This window comes from Pleurodeles waltl, chromosome 6, assembly GCF_031143425.1.
Source record: "Pleurodeles waltl isolate 20211129_DDA chromosome 6, aPleWal1.hap1.20221129, whole genome shotgun sequence".
NCBI classification, from domain to species: Eukaryota; Metazoa; Chordata; class Amphibia; order Caudata; family Salamandridae; genus Pleurodeles; species Pleurodeles waltl.
The window spans coordinates 948,537,815-948,556,994 of NC_090445.1; positions in this window are offsets into that span (position 1 = coordinate 948,537,815).

Genomic DNA, 19,180 nt, shown 5'->3' on the forward strand with positions numbered 1-19,180 from the left:
ACAAATTTCCAAGTCTGCTAAGACCAGGCATCTTCGCTCACTAGTCTAGCTTCAAACTTCAAAGGATTATCGTTTACGATAGTCTCGTGAATACACGAGTCCTTCGGCTTTGGTACTTGCAAGTTCCAAATCAAAGTGATCCCGAAGGGATACCAAACCAAATGTCGAACTAAGGACCAAACCAAGTGTCCAACTAAGGACTGGGAGACGCTCCACTTATACTTAACTGAAAATATCGATGACGTCACCAGAAGACTCGTCTTATCGTTTCGCTCTACCAAACATCAAGGGTCCAAATCAGGGCGATAGCCAGGGCAGCAGTCCTTCGTAGCCGTCGGGAAGCGGGGAACCTCGCAGCAAAGACTTTCGGACCACGTCGACATGCAGGGGTCGATGAAGTGGCGGCCTTCCTCCAGAATTTTCACACGAAGCTCCTCACAGACCTCAGGCTTGGACCGGTACCGCTGGTATCGCCCCACGTTGGGCGCCAACTGAGGTACTGGGTTTTTCAGAACCGGTACTGATCCGGTAACCCAGTGGTGCCAGGGTACACCCAAAGACCTCGGGTACTTTCCTGATTCAGACCACAGAAACTCAGAGTCTTCTAGGTGAAGTCAAAGATCAAATTTATTGGCTGCAACCAAGTAACAAGCGTCCTAGAAGTACAACAGCACGGTTTGTATGTTCTCAGGAGACTGTGTTTCAATGCAAAGTCAGGTTTCCTTATATACAGTTTTTTAAGCTTCAGGCAAACATGCTTGACATTTTGGTTGGTCATTCACATGTTTTCACTACAAAGGAAAAAACAGTGTCATGATGAAACCTCATATTTCATGTCATCCAACCCATAATAAATTACCCGGCAAGGCCTAGTATTTTACATCAGATAAGTGTGGACCCCCAATAAAAACGGGCACCTCCCCCTCGTAAAGTAAGAAGAAGAAAAGAGCAGGTGCAAGTGTGAGCAAGATTAGGCAGGGTGTGTGAGCGATAATAAGGGTTTTATGGCATGGTGTGCCTTGATGCTATCTGATTCGGCCACTGGGAGAGGGACTGACCAAACAGGTTTGGCCTGAGGCAATGGTTCCAGCTTGCCCAGGTCAGAGAAAAGTCAATCAAGGTGTACGTGTCCTTGGAATCAAATCTGACTGTATTATAAGCCTATGTGAGGGCAACTTTTAAAAATGGCTGCCGTGTATAAAATGGGAGCCGCGAGTGCAGGACGAAAATGGCGATTTCGAGGTGAAAACGCTGTTGGAATTGAGCGAAAATGCTCATGCTTAGTGTACTAGTCATTATCGGTCTTTTGATACTAAAATTGTACTGCTGTGGCAAAGTAAATTACATGGGTCCAGAATTTTTAGAACCACAAGGCATGGGGTGAACATCAGTCTTAGTGAGTGCATTCAAACCTCTGCAGTCTACACAGAATCATAACTCTTTCTTCATACCTTGTGGGTTAGATTTGGATACAGCACCACTGGACTGGCCCAAGGACTATCAGAGGGCTCAATTGCCCTTAACATGAACATCTTAGCTACTTCAGCCTTGATGTTGAATCTAACCCGCTCCGACAACCTGTACAACTTGTGTTTGACAGGTAAGCTGTCACCTGTATCAATGTCATGGACACACCAAGTGGTAAGTCCAGGGGTCATGGAGAACAGCCCAACAAACTGCTCTAACACTTGTCTGCAGTCTTTTTGCTGCAATGCTGTCAGCTTGGGGGAAAGTGCTATCCCTCCACAGACTCATCTTGCACATTGGTAGAGAGGAGTTCTGCTTTTACTCATCTGTGACCAAAAGCATGGTCATGTCTGCCCTGTTTTGGTGGTATTTAAGTCTGTTGACATGCAGGATCCGGTGGGGATTCCTGGGGGTGGCAAGGTCCACCAGGTAGGTGGCCTCACCCTTTTTCTCTAGAATAGGGTAGTGCCCAGTCCACTTGGCCTAGAGGGCCCTGGGAGCCAGAGGCTCTAAAACCCAGACCAATTGACTTGGATGGTATTCAGGCATAGTAGCCCTCTGGTCATGCCAGAGCTTCATGGTTACTGCTTGCCTTCTTCATCTACTCTGCCATACGAGACCGCAGGCCTGGCACATAGTCAAGCACATTCTGCTTGGACTCTTTGAGAGGCTTTTCCCAAGACTCTCTCACCAAACACAATGGGCCTCCTACAGGGTGCCCAAACAATAACTGAAAGGGGCTGAAACCAACCCCCTTATGGGGTACCTCCCTATAAGGAAACAACAGGCATGGGAAGAGAACATCCCATCTCCTCCTGAGTTTGTCAGACAATCTCAAGATCATGCCGTTCAGGATCTTGTTAAATCTTTCCACCAGACCATTGATCTGGGGATGATATGGGGTGGTGAACTTATTAGTAACACCACATTCATCCCACATCACTTTCAGATAGGTAGACATAAAGGCCCATATTTATACTTTTTTAGCACTGCATTTGCCCCGCTTTTTGACGCAATATGGTATTTTGTAAGTGTGCACCGTTTTTGTGTCAAAAAGCGGGGCAAATGCGATGCTAAAAATGTATAAATATGGGCCAAAGTTTGTTCCCCTATCTGAGACCACCTCCTTGAGAAAACCCACTCCTGTGAACACACCATGTAGGGTCTGAGCCACTGTGGAAGCAGTGACTGTCCTGAGGGTTATTACCTCTGGATACCTGATGGCATGGTCCACTACCACCAAAATGTCTGAGGCAGTTGGTGGGCCTAGAGGACCAACAATATCAATCTCCACCATCTCCGTGGGAGTCCAAGTCACTGGCAGTGGTATTAAGTGAGGCTTTGGCTTGCCCCTTGTCGTGCCACTGGTGTGACAGGTGAAACAGGAGGTACAGAACTCCTTTACTTCTGCTGACATGTTGGGCCAAGAGAAATGGTTGACCAGCCTATTCCAAGTCTTGGTCTGCCCCAAATGTCCTACCAAGGGTATATCATGGCCTAAGGTGTGGAGGAATTCCCTGTACTGCTGTCCCTGGTTTTGGGTCTCTAGCCTCAGTATAGAAGACTCTACCCTCCCAGTAAACCCTGTGGGATCCATTGACATCACCCTGTTCATGACCGGCACAACTCTTCTCTTGTGAGTTCACCAACCCCGTTGATATTCTGCCAAGTCAGGCAGAGCTTGGAGGGGTGGGGGTCCTCCACCAGAGATCAGATCTTCCTCCTCAGGATTGGATTCCTCCTGCACCTCTGTAATGTCTGGGGCTGGCAAGCCAGACCCTGTGCACTTTCTCTTGCTTCGGGAGGCTTGGCTCATAGTTCCAGTATCCAAGTGTCCAGCACTTCCCTGTTGTGCAGCCTGTGACCTGGTCACAACAACTACACATTCAGGTAAATACAGCACTGTGCACGGGCCCTTCTTTCCATCTCTGACCATTCAGATGCCTCAAGATCATTTCCTAGTAGACAGTCTATTGGGAGCGCAGGAGCTACAACTAACTTCTTAGGGCCTGTCACTCCTCCACATTCCAAGCTCGCCATAGCTATGGGATGGAGATTGGTTCTGCTGTCTGGATAAGTTACCTGGTAGAATACACCAGGTAGGGCCTGCTCTAGAGAGACCAGTTTCTCTGTGACCATAGACACAGTGGCTCCTGTATCCCCCAGAGCCTCCACCTCAGTCCCATTGTCTTTAGGCCTACGGATGTACTTCTCCATGCTTGGAGGTAAGGCAGCCAGGGCTGCAACATCCACTCCTCCCACGGACACTAAGATGCCCTTTGTCTAGCCTGAACCCATCCTTGTGCCAACTTCTACCTCCACCACTACACTAGCAATCCCATGGGACTGACTACCAGTGGGGTGATTCTTGGAGCTGACAGCATCTCCCGTTTTGTGTCCAGGCTGGTAACACTCAAAACACTTCCCTGCCTTGGCAAGTTCCTGGAACATCCCTGCCTTAGCAGGATCATAATGCTTTCCCTGATATCCCCTCCACTTGGAAGTGGCATTGCTCAGGTCTCCCCCTGTGCAGTTTTTGGGGACTCTCTTGAGGACTCTTTTGATTTTTTATGCTCCTTCCTTTGGGCTTTCCCCTTGAAAGAATCCTGTCCTCCTTTCTTCTGTTCATCCCATGGGGGTTTGTTGGTAACTCTGGTTCTTAACCATTCATCAGCTGCCTTCCCCAGGTCCCTGGGTTTGGACAGATTAGAGTCTACCAGATACTGGTGTAAATTGTCTGAGGCACAATTAGTCAGAAGGTGCTCCTTCATATTTAAATTGTATAGCCCCTCATAGTAACCTTGTTACTCTGTATCTAGCCCTCTAGTGCCTTTACTGAGATATCCACAAAGTCAACCTAAGGCTGGGTAATGACCTTCTGGGTATCCTAAACTTCACTCTGTACTGCTCTGGAGTAAGACCAAACATCTGAGTGAGGTACTTATTCATGTTGGGATAGGAGTCTGTCTCTTCCTCGCCTAGAGTCAGGAGTCTATCTCTCCCAGAAAATCAGCTCCCATAGAAGTGAACCTCAGTACTGAAGTCTAACTTTCCTAATCTTGCGAGCCCTCTCAAAGTCTGTCAGCCTCTTGTCTATGTCATCCCATCTTGATAACTAGGAACATTACCATTTGGTAATTTGGGACAAAACCCACCACCCATGGGCATCTTAAAGTCCTCTTCACCACCACCATCTCTTTGTTATTATCCTGCCCACTTTCTCTTCTCTAGGGCTAACTTCTCTGCTTCTAGTGTTATATAGGCCAGCTGGGCTTCCAGCTCTCTTTCCCTGAGGGACAGGTTTGCTCATTCTGAAGTGTCCCCTCTCCCCCAACTAGCCCTAGGCAGGGCCCTGGTGACTGTGTGGAGGGGAGAACCTCCTTCCTCCCCATCACTGAGGTGTAGAAGTTCTCCCTCCTCTGAGAGGTCGGAACTGGCATCCCTCTTTCCTCTCCTACTGGATCTTACTCTGTGCCTACCTCCTGGGCCTCTGGCCAGGCCTTTAGGGATTAAGGGCCAGATGTAGCAAAATCCGTTTTTGGGACTTGTAAATTGCGAGTCTGAGCGACTCGCAATTTGCAAGTCGCAAAAACGGATGCAGAATGGTGTCTCAGACACCTTCTGCGACTCGCTATGGGGTCGCAAAGACCAACCTCATCAATATTCATGAGGTGGGTCGCATTTTGCGACCCCATAGCAAGTCCCTGCACTCACAGGGAAGGTGGCCTGCTGTAGTCAGCAGACCTCCATGTCTGTGACTGCTTTTTAAATAAAGCATTTTTTTTTTTCATTTTGCAGCCCGTTTTCCTTAAAGATCCATAGGACCACTGCCTGCTCTGAAAAATTATTTATGCCGACATTCACAAAGGGGAAGGGGTCCCATAGGGACCCCTTCCCTTTTGCGAATGTGTTACCACCAGTGTGACACTGGTGGTAACTGCGAGTTGGTTTGCGACCGCATTCGCGGTCACAAAGCAACTCTGAATTGCGATGCGAGTCACAAATAGGAAGGGAACACCTCTTCCTATTTGCGAGTCGCATTCCCAAATTGCAAGTCAGTAGCGACTCGCAATTTGGGAATGAGCATCGCGTGAGGCGGCTTGCATGGCGCAAACTGCGTTTTTCGCAGTTTGCGCCATGCAAACGGCGTGCTACATCTGGCTCTAAATCAGCTCAGCTTTCCTAATGTTAGTGGCTGCTGGCATCCCCCTCTCAGTACGCAACTCCCTAAGCTGGACTTCATTGAGTGTGGGTAGGCTAGTCAGATCAAGCTCCATGGTATTCCTAGGTTTTGTGTCACTGAAAAAACTTTAGCAAAAATGTAATCAGAAATCAAGAAAAATCACAAAACTGAATGGATTGAAATTAGTCCAATTTAAGAATTAAAAACATTTTTTGCACTAGGACAATTGAGAGGAATTTTAATTTGCTTCACTTAAAACTGTATTGTGATATTAAATACAAGTACTGGATCCCACCTCTCTACACCAAAAATGTTGGAAAGTGGATTATTAGTAAGGGCAGGTAGGTACCTACACTTAGCAAGAGACCACAAACCCCCCACTAGACACAGTCAAGGTCTCAATAAATGAATCCTTGCTCACCCTTTGTAGCATGGCCCACTGGCAGAGAGGCTTAACTTAGGAGACAGGTGTGTAACGCACTTATTATCAACAAAACAATAAATAAGTAAAACATACCACATAATAAAAATTCAACACCAATTTATAAAAAAACAGAAAGTATTTTTATTTTTACAATCACCCCAAAACAACAAACGTTTTACGTGGAGAACCAGAGAAATAAATTTTTAAAGATTAAGGGCCTGATTACGAGTTTGATGGTCCGCAGACCGTCATGTCGGTGGCAGCGGCAGTCTGACTGCAGTGGATATGGCAGTCGGACCGCCGTATTCCGAGTATGGTGGTGGCAAATAACAGAAGACTGCTAGCGGTGCACCTGCACCTCTAGGTAGGACAGACTGCTGCAGTGACGAGGAAGCACAAACAGGCCAGTGGAGCCTGTACTGCTGCCAGACTCATTACGAGGGGAGACACTCACAGGCAGATTCACACAACTGGTGCCACCATGGAGCCATTCACAAAGGTCATCTTGCTGCTCGTGCTCATCCAAAGACAATGAAATCCGCATTGCTGTGGATGCCAACAACCATAAGTACACACAACTACCTGTATAATTAACCTTCAAAACAGCATGTTGTGCCTGCTTTCACATCGGGGGCATGCCATGGGCAGCAGGTACACATTTCAAATAACACACACACATAAACATACATCAACACTGACACACACAGTCACTATACACTGCCTTTGGACAGCACAGACACACTGCACCTCAGCACTATACAAAAACACATGGCGGCACAGCTAAGGCACAGGGACAGTGAAGGCTACACAACAATGTCACACCACTGGCCAGGGAAAACACACATACGTATCGAAGTGGCATGGAACACAAACAACACCACCATGAGACAACCCTGCAATGGACATGCACATCACACACATCACAGCACAATGGAAGCGCAATGACATGCACTAAACAAAGATACACAAATAGACAAAGAAAACATGACACGTATACCTGCACAAATGGGGGGCGTATGGGACACCCACGGAAGGGGACTGCACTGGGACATACATCACCTCGAACAGGCCCCTCAAACAACATGTGCACAGGAAATGGCCCAACATGGGTCCCAGGGACAAACAATACTAAACCCAAATGTCATACATACATGCACAATGGGGAAGGGCAAGTCAATAAAGGGCCCCTACAGGAACTAGCTGCAAGAGACACACACCTAAATGGATACATACACAGGCAAATTCAAACACAGCAAGCACAACTGAACACACTCCATGTCAGCACAAACAAAACACAACATGACACATATCAGAGATATACAGAAGCCATATAAGGGGGACAAGTTGATCACCATAGAAGCTCACATTGCACAACACAAACATAAATACTTACCATACCAAATACTACACAATGCCATGACACCAACATTGCATTTACACACACATACCATACCCTTTTCTCTGGGGACACCAGCACTGCGCACAAACATACATACTACAAACAAAAGCACATAGAGCAGCAAGCATGTTCGAGCACTCAGAACTGGAGGCACACTACCAAAGTCACTGAGGAACAACATAAAGCCAGAAAAGGAATTGCAGGACAAAGGTGTACCCCAAAAAAACAACTCCTTGGGTTTATTTGTAAGAAATGAATTTGAGTAAAGGCCATTGGCCAGTCCATTTGATGGCCAATAATAGCACCAATTTGTGCCAACAAAACTTGACTCCTAACTTCCAGGGAACCTCCACATGAAGGGGAATCAACGGGGCAAGCAGGCACCTCAAGGATTATCCAGGGGTAGGGGCAGTGGGGGATCAGATTTGGGTGGTGGGTTCGGGCTAGGGAGGAGAGGTCTCCTTGGGAAGGGTGGGATTCTTATTGGGAGCAGTGGGCTTTTGTGGAGGGAGGGGTGTGGGTGCTTTCAGGGGGCATGGGAAACCTTAGAGATGGAAGGGCTCGACTTGGAGCTGGGTGGGGTAATTCTAGGTCTGGGGGGAGAACAGGGTTAAGGTCAGGTTCACAGAGGAAATTTTTTTGGACACATGGGGAAAGTCATCAGAAGGGGGTCAGGATTTGGAGATTGAGGGAGGTGTTGTCTGATGTGTAGGGGTGGAATTCATGGGTGTGTGCTTATGCAAGGTATGCTTGTGTGTGGTGGGTGTCTGTTACGTGGTTGAGTGAGGGTGCTTATGTATCTTGGACTTCAGGGGTGGAGGTGCTGGAGGATGCTGTGGTGGGTGGGTGGATATCTGTTGTGGTGGTGACTGCAGGTATGGTGGATGTGGTGGATGTATGTGTGTCTGTAACTGTGGTGTCTGAGGGTGTGGTGCTCGTGGTGGATGTCTGCAGGTCTGCTGGGGTGGTGCATGCAGGTAGCATGGGTGCGGTGGCTGTGTCAGTGGCTGTTGTGGTGGTGTCTGTAGGTATGCATGATGTCATGTGTGTGATGCTGTGGGTGGTGGGGATGCCAGGGGAAGTTGTGACTGTTGTTGTGTCTGTAGGTGGATGTTGTTTGTGTGCATGCCAGTGTGTCTTGTGGTGCCTGTGTTTGAGTGTGCTCCATTTGTCTGTTGAGGTGGATGTCTGCTGATCTGTTTGTGTGCTTGGGTAGGTTGGTGAAGGGGAGATTTGGACTGGGAAGAGGGAGGTGGAGGGGGAGGGAAGGTGGGAAGTGGCTAGCTGCCGTATAGGCCAGCCATTGTACATTAAATTCCACAGAGATACTTCTCAGGAGGTCAATACCCTCCTCACTGAGGGAAACAGGGATAACAGGTGCTGGGGAGGATGTGCCTGCAGCAAAGGAGACACCCACCCTCTTGGGTGAGCAGACATGGCCAACTGGGTGGAGAGCAACAAGGAGGGTGGTGATAGAATGGGTGGTGGCAGACAAGAATGGTGCTGGGGGATGCCTGATGGGTCAGCCACCACTAGGGAGTTGCCACTGGAGGAGGAATGCAAGGATGATGATGAAGCAGATCTGGTGTCCCACATGGGACTTCCCTCACCCTCTGGGCCACTGGGTCCCTCCGTGCCGGTAGTCTCCTGACACAAGTCTTGTGGCCAGATGCTTACCCTCTTGGCTCAGCCCCAACTCCTTTGTGTGACTGTGCTGATGCTGTGAAGTCAAAGAGGAATATGATCATTGCATGTCTATGATAAAACCTGAACCACAACACAGACTGACTCACAATACCATGATGTCAAGTAGGCCAAAGCAAAAATACTCATCTAAGTGATACATACATGTGCCTTGACATATGCATGTATGCCTTCTGGATTTACTACAGATGCCCACTGTAAACTCAGGACCTCAGACAACTACAATTGCATGGCCGAAGTCTTGCAAACTCACTAACCATACAACAGTTAGGAGTTGTCTTCATCCTCAAGGCTATCCCACATGCAGCAGACTCAGTTAACTAATTGCAAACTACAGTATTCCATTGTAAAGTCCATTTCAAAAGACCCCACACAAGATCTGGCACACATCTATTTGGCTCATACATTATGAACCATCAATGACTAATGCTGCCATGAAATCCTGCTCTGTAGATTATGAAAGGTGCTAGAGTAGGTGACATGAGAATACTCATATCACACTGGAAACATCAACAATTTGCACTTCACCAAGTGAAATCTATCACAATTGAGCCAAAGAGGTAGCAGCAATATCACTCAGATAGGCCTTACATGTGGCATTGAAAGGAATGTTCAATATGCCAGGGAGATATGCCTCCAGAATACGAATACACAAAAGAGTGAAGTAGAAAACCTCAGGATAGTCACCACTAATATCTGACACCCATTACAATGATATCCTAAATGTTACTGTAGTATACATCTGTCCTTTGCATGTTGGCGAGACACAGAAGTTTAAGAGGCAAGTAGAGGGCTCTCAACCTGTAGCCCAATGAAAATCATCATCACTAACCACATCTTAGACATGCCATATGTCTGTCTGTGGATGAATGTCTGTACCAAAACACATGTTATGTCAACATCAATGCAAGTCACTCCATGATGCAAAAGTCTGGGCACAATCCTCAACCATTACACATATGCAGTGCACTTTTCCACAGGATTCCACATCAAGGGCATAGATCAAAACAACGTAGATCCACACTCTGGGCCTACCTGTGATCTCCTTCATTGCTACTGCAATTTTACATGACAAATGACATACTGCGATGCATGAAGGTATCTGTCTGACAACAAACTAGGGTGACACGCTCCACTAACAGTTTGCCATGTACATATATAAGAGGCAATACAGACAATCATCCCATCAACATAGGTAGAACATGCATGGAGCTGCAGCATAGAAATGTTCCCTAAAGAGAAAGTGACACATGTCGACATGTAGGCACAAGGAAAGTTGGCAACAGTGATGACACATCATTCATGTCAATAGACATTCTCCACTTACCAAGGGAAAGTAGTTTGCCACAGCTGCAAACAAATAGCTATGTGAGCCATGTCATATGTATGATGGACACATACACATCATAGACTGCAGTGAGGCACCAGCACCCATCATACACAGAAGATAACTAGCTCCTGAGTGGTAGATGTCTACATACACATGTACCCAGACACATGGCATAGTACAGTGATCCACAACCTACTTACCTTTGGCCTGTACATATAAGTGGAGTGATCTGTTGGATAGAAATTAGACCCACTAGAACAACAGTCAGTAAATGAATGATCACTGTACACAGCCATTTGTGCTCCCTGCTTAGCAAATGGTCTGAGGATTCCCCCCAGTTGTGTCCTACGTCCCAGGTCCAAAATGCTAGGCACATCAGTTTGATACACATGACATGTCAACACAAAGAATTTCCCATCTACTATGTGGCACATGGCTCACCCCTCATTGTCAGGTGGAGCAGTCAGTACCTCACTCAATCACCTGGCAAGCATATGCTGAGTACTCACTGCCTTGTGGCAGAACAGCACAATCCTCTAACTGATGTCACAACTATCCCCAGAGAGGGCCTGGCTGGTTGGTAAGTTAAATCTTTCCTTATGTATGTGCAATATCTGCTGCAACAAATCCAATGAGAGGGACTCATATTTGCACATATGTTCCATTCCTTAACAGGGGACTCTGTGTACCCGAACAGGCCATGGTTGTTGACACCAGTGAGGGACCCAACTATGCCAGGGAATGTCTGCTTCAACTATGCCCATGGAAGAACAGACATGTTATGGAGTGGACTTTTGGGCTCCTGAAGGCCAGATTTAAGTGTTTTTACAAGACAGGTATAGCCCGCCTCTACTTACCTAGGGGTAAGATCATTGTGGTCTGCTGAATGGTCCACAACATAGCCCTGCGGAGGAATATGCCATGAATCCCAGATGAGGGAAATCCAGCAGGGCCCTGGGTGAGAATCCTAAAATGTCAAGTGAGGATGACAGTGATGAAGAGGAAGGTGAAGACTCGAGGGCAGATCTCATCAATCACTACTTTGCCTGAGTGTAAGTAAGTATTGTTATGTTGTCACTGTGACTGTATGAGGAACTGTCATTGTCAGGATTTGTGGACTATGGTGTTTTTCCAACAGATTTTGGATGTAATGCTTTGCCATATGCATCATAGCATTGCATACTGAGTCAGAGTTGAACATTTCACTACCTTGATTATCTGCAGGTTTTGTGTCAGTGTCATTGCAATGTAAGTGTATCCACTGATGCTTGATATGAGCTTATGGTGATAGGTATTACTTCCCAAGCTAAACTCTCTGTATAATTCATTGTAGGGTACCTTCACCATGCCATCCTCATGTGGGCATTTCAGAGTTGTGACATTGGTTGGTATCTGATGCTGTTCTGACATAGGAAGAGGACATGGATTGATCCAGGTAACGTTGGTCAAAGATTTAGGGTGTATGTGTCCAGTGCCAAGGCAGCTTGGACAGTGGGTGGATGGAAATTTGAAGTGTAGTGGTTTAATATGGTGTGCTGGTCCTGTTGTCACATGTATGCAATCATATGGCCTTGAGATATGTTCTAATCAAGTACAATCCATGTATTCTCCCCTCACATTGTGTTGACAATGATACTGGTATGACCTGTTTGTTGGTGTGAATGCATTTCCTCATTTCAGGCCAGAGTGTCACAACACTGACATAGGTTGTATCATACACACAGATGCTTCATCATTGTAATGGGATGGACCCATGATCAGGGAATCTTGTACTGCCCTTCGTCTGTGCAATGGCTTATGTAATTATGGCAGGCCTGGTTTTGGTATACGATAAGGCTCAAGCTGGTGACAACAACCATGAATCTGTTAGGCTATTCTACGGGACAAGGTCTGACAAAGCCCTTTCTTCTGTGGTCTGGGGGATGTTACTTTTGCATCCCTAGCCTGATTCATTATTGTTCAGACATTCTTGCCTATGACGGTCCAGAAATTCTGACAGCCTATGTGCTGCACAGTGCAACAAAATGTTTGGTGTGACTAGACACTTGTGTCATTGTGTCACTATTAATCCTGAACATGACATACCCGTCCTTCCATTATCATTTTGTGTCTTCCTCATGTGCATTACAAGGGCTTACATCTCAACATTTCAACATGTGGAACAGAAGCAAGCAGTCAATGTTTTTCTGTTTGTTGAGTTTATTTACATAGGCGCAGGACATAAAAAACTGATGCTACAGATGATGAAAGTGAGGGGATTAGTCATGGTGGATTTAAACATATTAGTAGATGCCACACCATTTGGAGTCCAAAGTCTAGTGTCCTACTACCATGGAAGATGGAACATGGTTGTAGAACACTCAAAAGAGTTAATCATTGTCACACAAAGATGTGACAATGCAACAAGACAAGCAGCATCATTGCTCCCCACCTCTGCAACACCACCAACAGCTCCTTCGAATCAGCCACCTTCCCAGAAATCTGGAAACACGCAGAAGTCAACGCACTACTGAAGAAGCCCAAGGCAGACCCAGATGACCCGAAGAACTATAGGCCGATCTCCCTCCTCCCTTTCCCGGCAAAGGTCATTGAAAAAGTCGTCAACGCCCAACTCTCCCGTTTCCTAGAAGACAACAAGGCTCTCGACACCTCCCAATCCAGATAAAAAAAAAAATCCCAGCACAGAGGCCGCACTCATCGCTGCCACTGATGACATAAGGATCATGCTAGATAAAGACAAAACCGCAGCACTCATCCTGCTGGACCTCTCCGGTGCCTTTGACACGGTTTGCCATCGCACCCCGCGTACACGTCTCTACAACACCGGAATCCGCGACAAAGCCCTCAACTGGATCTCATCATTTCTAACCGGCAGAACCCAGAGAGTCCGCCTTCCACCATTCCAGTAAGAAGCCTCCAGGATCATCTGTGGTGTCCCCCAGGAATCCTCCCTCAGCCCAACGATCTTCAATTTCTACATGGCCCCTCTCGCCAACATCGCACGAACACACCACATCAACATAATATCATACGCAGATGACAGCCAGCTGATCCTCTCCCTTATGAATGACCCTACTACCGCGAAAAACAACCTCCACAACGGACTTCACGCCATCTCCAGCTGGATGGAATCAAGCCACTTCAAGCTTAACTCCGACAAAACTGAGGTCCTCATTTTCGGCCCCAACCCTTCAGCTTGGAATGACTCCTGGTGGCCCAAATCTCTAGGAACCGCGCCCTCGCCCACCACCCACGCACGCAACCTAGGCTTCATCTTGGACCCCACTCTCAGCATGACTCAGCAAGTCAACACAATCTCCTCTTCTTGCTACAACATTCTCTGCATGCTCCGCAAGATCTTCAAGTGGATCCCCGTAGAGACCAGAAAAACCGTCACCCATGCCCTGGTCAGCAGTAGATTGGACTATGGTAACGCCCTCTATGCTGGAACAACAGACAAACCGCAATCAAAGCTGCAACGAATCCAGAACTCAGACGCCTGCCTCATCCTCAACATACCATGCCGCAATCACATCTCCCCCACCTCAAAGACCTGCACTGGCTACCCATACCAAAGAGGATCACCTTCAAGCTCCTGACCTACGCACACAAAGCCCGCCTACCTCAATGACAGACTCACCTTCCACGCCCCCACACGCCATCTCCGCTCCGCCAGCCACGCCCTCGCCACCATCCCCCCATCCAACACACCACTGCCGGAGGAAGATCCTTCTCACCCATCTCCGCCAAGACCTGGAACTCGCTACTGCTCCAGTTACGCCAGACCCAGGACCTCCTGACGTTCAGGAAACATCTTGAAACGTCTCAAAACCAGTAGCACCCCTCGCCCTCCAGCGCCTTGAGACCCGAACGGGTGAGTATCGGGTTTTTATAAATAACTGATTGATTATAAATAACTGATTGATTGAAAGCAGGAAGAGGTCACTTGCTGGCAGTGGTTGGTGTCTTGCTTGGTGTCATCTGTACCTCCTGGAGTCTTGGGTGGATGTCCCCGCTTGTGTGGGGGTTCTGCAGCTACAGAGGCAGGGATGTCTGACAGGGCCTCCCTTCCAGTGGCTGCCACCAATGCAGAAGGGCCTGGTGTTGCTGGGCCAAAGGATAGGGCATGGTGTTGCTCATGGTCCCTGAACAGGGTACTGCTAACCTCCCTAAACAGCCCTGATAGGGAGGCCAGGATGTTTTTTGTGCCCTCCCACTTTTCCAATGACTCTCGATGGAAGTCCCTCTGCAGCTGCTTGATTTCCATGACTCTGGCCCATCACACATTGAGATTGTTGATAGGCTCCCAAGAATTGGCTGATGGTGTCTGGGCCAGGACTCTCCCCAGTGGCCTCATGCTGCTGGAACACAACATCCCAACCATGTACCCTATCCCCACATGTCTGCACCCTTGTCACAGTTTGCCACCTACCATTGTCAGAGGTGTGTTGCTGTGACTCCAGATCCTGGACTGGGGGGCACAAGATGATAGTCACTGTCCTTGGGACCGGTTGGGGGGCAAATGGATGCCTAAGATTTAGATGCAACTGGGCTGGGAGGAGTGGATGTGGTCCTGGTGAGGCTCACTAGTGTCGTCTGACCAGGTTGCCCTGATAGGTAGAAACCGTCCTCAACGTCCAGACATTCAGCAGTGTTGTCGTCACTGAGGGCTTCATCCATGGGGTTAGTGGAATTCTCTTTAGTGGTCTTGGTGTTTCCAGTGGCAGCTCGACCTGTTGATGGGACAGATACAATGTTACAGGTTGTGTTGTGACATCTGCCTCCAATAGCTGACAGTGACATTTAGCCAAGACTGTGAACACGTTGGATTGGCAACTTTTCCTTATGTGACTAGTACACATGCTATCAATTGTATAGATCTGAAATTTCTGAGATATGGCATTCTGATTTCAGTCAATCAGCTGCAGAATGTATGAGTTCATTAGCACTTGGGAGGATGGTCATAGACTTACATCTTGTCAGCAGTGCAGGCAAAACAGGCTGGGCAGGATGTGTCTTTGATCCTTTTAGGTCCTAGTTGATAGTTATTCAGGCAGACTCTGGGCATTCTTGTATATGTGATTGTAGACATCAGTGCATTGTGAATGTGTCTGCTGCCAATATCATTCAGGTGATGAATCTTGGGGCCCTTGGCACACAGGTTGAGCTGTCCTTCCTGTCCACAATAATTCCATCTTGGTTTAGCTGCTCAAGATGGATCTAGGTGTTTAGCCACATCAGTGTGCCATCATCTATCTCTTGTTCCCCCCCAGGTGAGTGAAATTCTTTTGTGAGTTCACAGACAGATGCATTGCGAGATGTACAGTGTCCTGGTGATTGGAGATACAGGGGTTGGCTGTCTTGGAACCTACAGTAATAGTACTCCAAGTACTACGCAGTATACATAAGCTATCCTCCTAGGTTTGTACACTTCCATTGCAAGTTCACAAACAAGGATATTGGGACTGATGTACATTGGGCTTGTGTTTGGATTTTGTGAGACAGAGCTTCCTGGCCTTAGCAGTCATGTCCCTCCCTGTACTTTATACAGTCGTTATATGTCATCGCCCCTAGATGACTGCACTTCACGGGTAGATTCCCAAAGAAGGGTATTGTGGCAACTGTACACTGGACTGGTGTTTGGAGTGACAATAAGGGAGAATCCTATGAGTTGCTCCCTGTGTTACACAACTATGCTGATGGTTTCCTCCCAGGTGAGTCCATTTTATTAATGATTTGGTACACAAGAGTATTTTGGAGGAGGATACAGTTTTGTAGTCTTGATTTGTGGGAGCAGTGCCTGCTGTGAGTTGCAGTACTATCACTCTCACTACTTCACAATACCTGACAGCTGCCAACAACCCCAGTGAATTCACAACAAATGCACTTTTACATATTGTTGTTTTCAGGGAAGGGGACACTGTTCTGGTGTTTGTAGTGACACTGCTAGAACCTCCTGGCCTTGTCAGTCCTGTCAGTGCTTGTACTACCCACACACTATACAGATATCAACCTCTCAGGTGAGTACCATTCAATGGTGAGTTCAGGAACAAGGGTCATTGGAGCAGAGGACATTGTTGACTGAGTGGAGTGACAGTAGCAGTGCCTCCTGGCCTTAGCAGTCCTGTCAGTGCTTGTACTATCCACACTATGCACATATCAACCTCTCAGGTCAGTACACATAAATGATGAGTTCAGGGACAAGGTCACTGGAGCAGAGGACATTGTTGACTGAGTGGAATGGCAGTAGCAGTAGCAGTACCTCCTGGCCTTAGCAGTCCTGTCAGTGCTTGTACTTCATCATACTATGCAGATATCAAACTCTTAGGTGAGTACTCTACAATGGTGAGTTCAGAGAAAAAGGGTCATTCGATTACCAAACACTGCAGTAGCTGAGTGGAATGACAGTAGCAGTGCCTCCAGGCCTTAGCAGTCCTGTCAGTGCTTACACTATCCATACTATTCAGATATCAGCCTCCCAGGTGAGTACCCTTCAATGGTGTGTTCAGGGACAAGGGTCATTGGAGGCATAGTGGATTGACAGTAGCAGTGCCTCCTGGTCTTAGCAGTCCTGTCAGTACTTGTAAGACCCATACACTATACAAATATCATCCTCTCAGGTGGGTACACTTCACTGGGATTTGCAAACAAGGTAAATTTGAGCATGATACACTGTTCTGGTTTTTGGAATTGTATGACAGTGCCTGCTGGAACATGTAGTGCTGTCAATCCCTGTACTACAAATAATGTACACAGCCCCCCCAGGTGATTCTAATTCACATGTGAGATGCCAGACAGTGGACTATGGACAGGCGGACACTGGGCTGGTGAGTGGGATTACAGTGAAGGTGGCCAAAGGTGAGCAGTGAGCATGTTTAACAATATATTTTGGTCATATTTCAGTGCGGTGACTTACGAGACTCCACTCCTCCAGGTATTCCTGCCAGGCTCTCAGGATGCAGGATGGCCAATACCTTCTCCTCCCAGGACTTGAGCTGTAAGGGAGTAGGGGGAACCACCACCTGTCTTCTGGACATGCAGTTGGGGCCTGGATTCCATGGAATGTACCTTCCCCCCCTCAGATCGCTTCACCTCTTCCTGATGTAGTTCCTTGTGCACAGAGCGAGGCCTACAGAATTCAATCTGTCGACTATCCTTTGCCACATTTCCATTTTCCTGGCGAAAGTAGTCTGGTAGACTAGTGCTCCAAATAAACTTGGCTCTGCTCTTATGATCTCATCCTCCATGACTCCTATCTCATCATCAGTGTAACTGGGATTTTTCGGGGGTGACCTGGTCGTGTAAGGGAATGGATTAAATTCAACAGGTGCCGGTGAGTTTGTGAAGTTGGGAAGTGCAAATGTATTTGCCTGGAAAAATAATGTGTGAAGGGTGTTGTATGTGATGTAGGAAAATTGCACAGGTGCCTATTCTAATTCTTTTTTTTTCTCTGTTGCTCTCTCTGTTGTGTTGCATTGTAGATGCAAACGATTGTGGTGTATGAAGTGGTACTTTTATATTCTGCTTTGCAGGTGTGTCAAGTGTGGCAATGTGTGTCAGCTATGTTGTTTTCAAAGTCATCCAATGTGGTGTTGTGTGGTGACCACGAACCGCCATGGTATGGACCACCATTGGTTGACTGGCATGGCTGAACCACCACTGCAACTTTTGACTTGTAATATGGACAGTGGTTGGTCGACGTGCTGTCGGTACTGGTGGTCGGCCTGCCTATTTAATGCCCTCCACTAGACTGGTGGTCCTGAGTATTTGACTGAATTTTGGCAGACATGCCTGTGTAACTCGTAATACAGCAGTCTGTGTGACCGCCAACATGGCTGTCTTTTGGCGGCCACCAACATTACGGTCTGGTGATCTGACCGCCAAACTCGTAATGAGGCCTTAAATGTTTTCTAGCGCCTAAAAACCAAAAGTGCCACTCTGTAACATCTGGTCACACTTGAGTGGGGCAAAGTCAAAATTTGAGGCCGACCTCAATGGAGCCCTGCTTGGTTACACTGAGCATGAGGCCTCAGTTAAAGTTTTACCTTCACACTTAGAGCATTTCTTGAAGATTTTCCTCTGACCAGGATGAAGTCACAAGTTGAGGCTGACCGCAATGGACCCCCCTTCAGATACACTGCATGGGAGGCCTTGGTCATGTTTGTACCTTCGGACTTAAAAACGTTTTTGAGAAGTGTTAGAAATGGGGTCTGTGGTTGGCAGTCAGGTTACCCCCTGTCCAAGCAGGGACCATCACTCTAGTCAGGGTAAAGGAGAATCACCATCAGTAAACCTCCTGCTAACCCCATTGGTAACTTGGCACAAGCTGACATACTTAAGTTCAGAAGCAATGTGTAAAGGATTTGTACAAACACACACAGTAACTTAGTGAAAACACTAGAAAATGACACAACACAAGTTTAGAAAAATAGGTATTATTTATCTAAACAAAACCAAAACAACAAAAATCCAACATACGCAAGTTAAGTTATGAATTTAAAATGCAAAAAGAGTCTTAAATCCTTTTGAAAACAGTGAGAATTTTGTGAGTTCAAAAAGTACCTGGGTAGCGTAAAATAAAATCTTGTGGGCAAGTGTGCATCGGAAAAGGCCAGTGATACGTCGATTTATCACTCGCAAGCAAGACCATGCATCGATTCTCCTCTGCTCGGG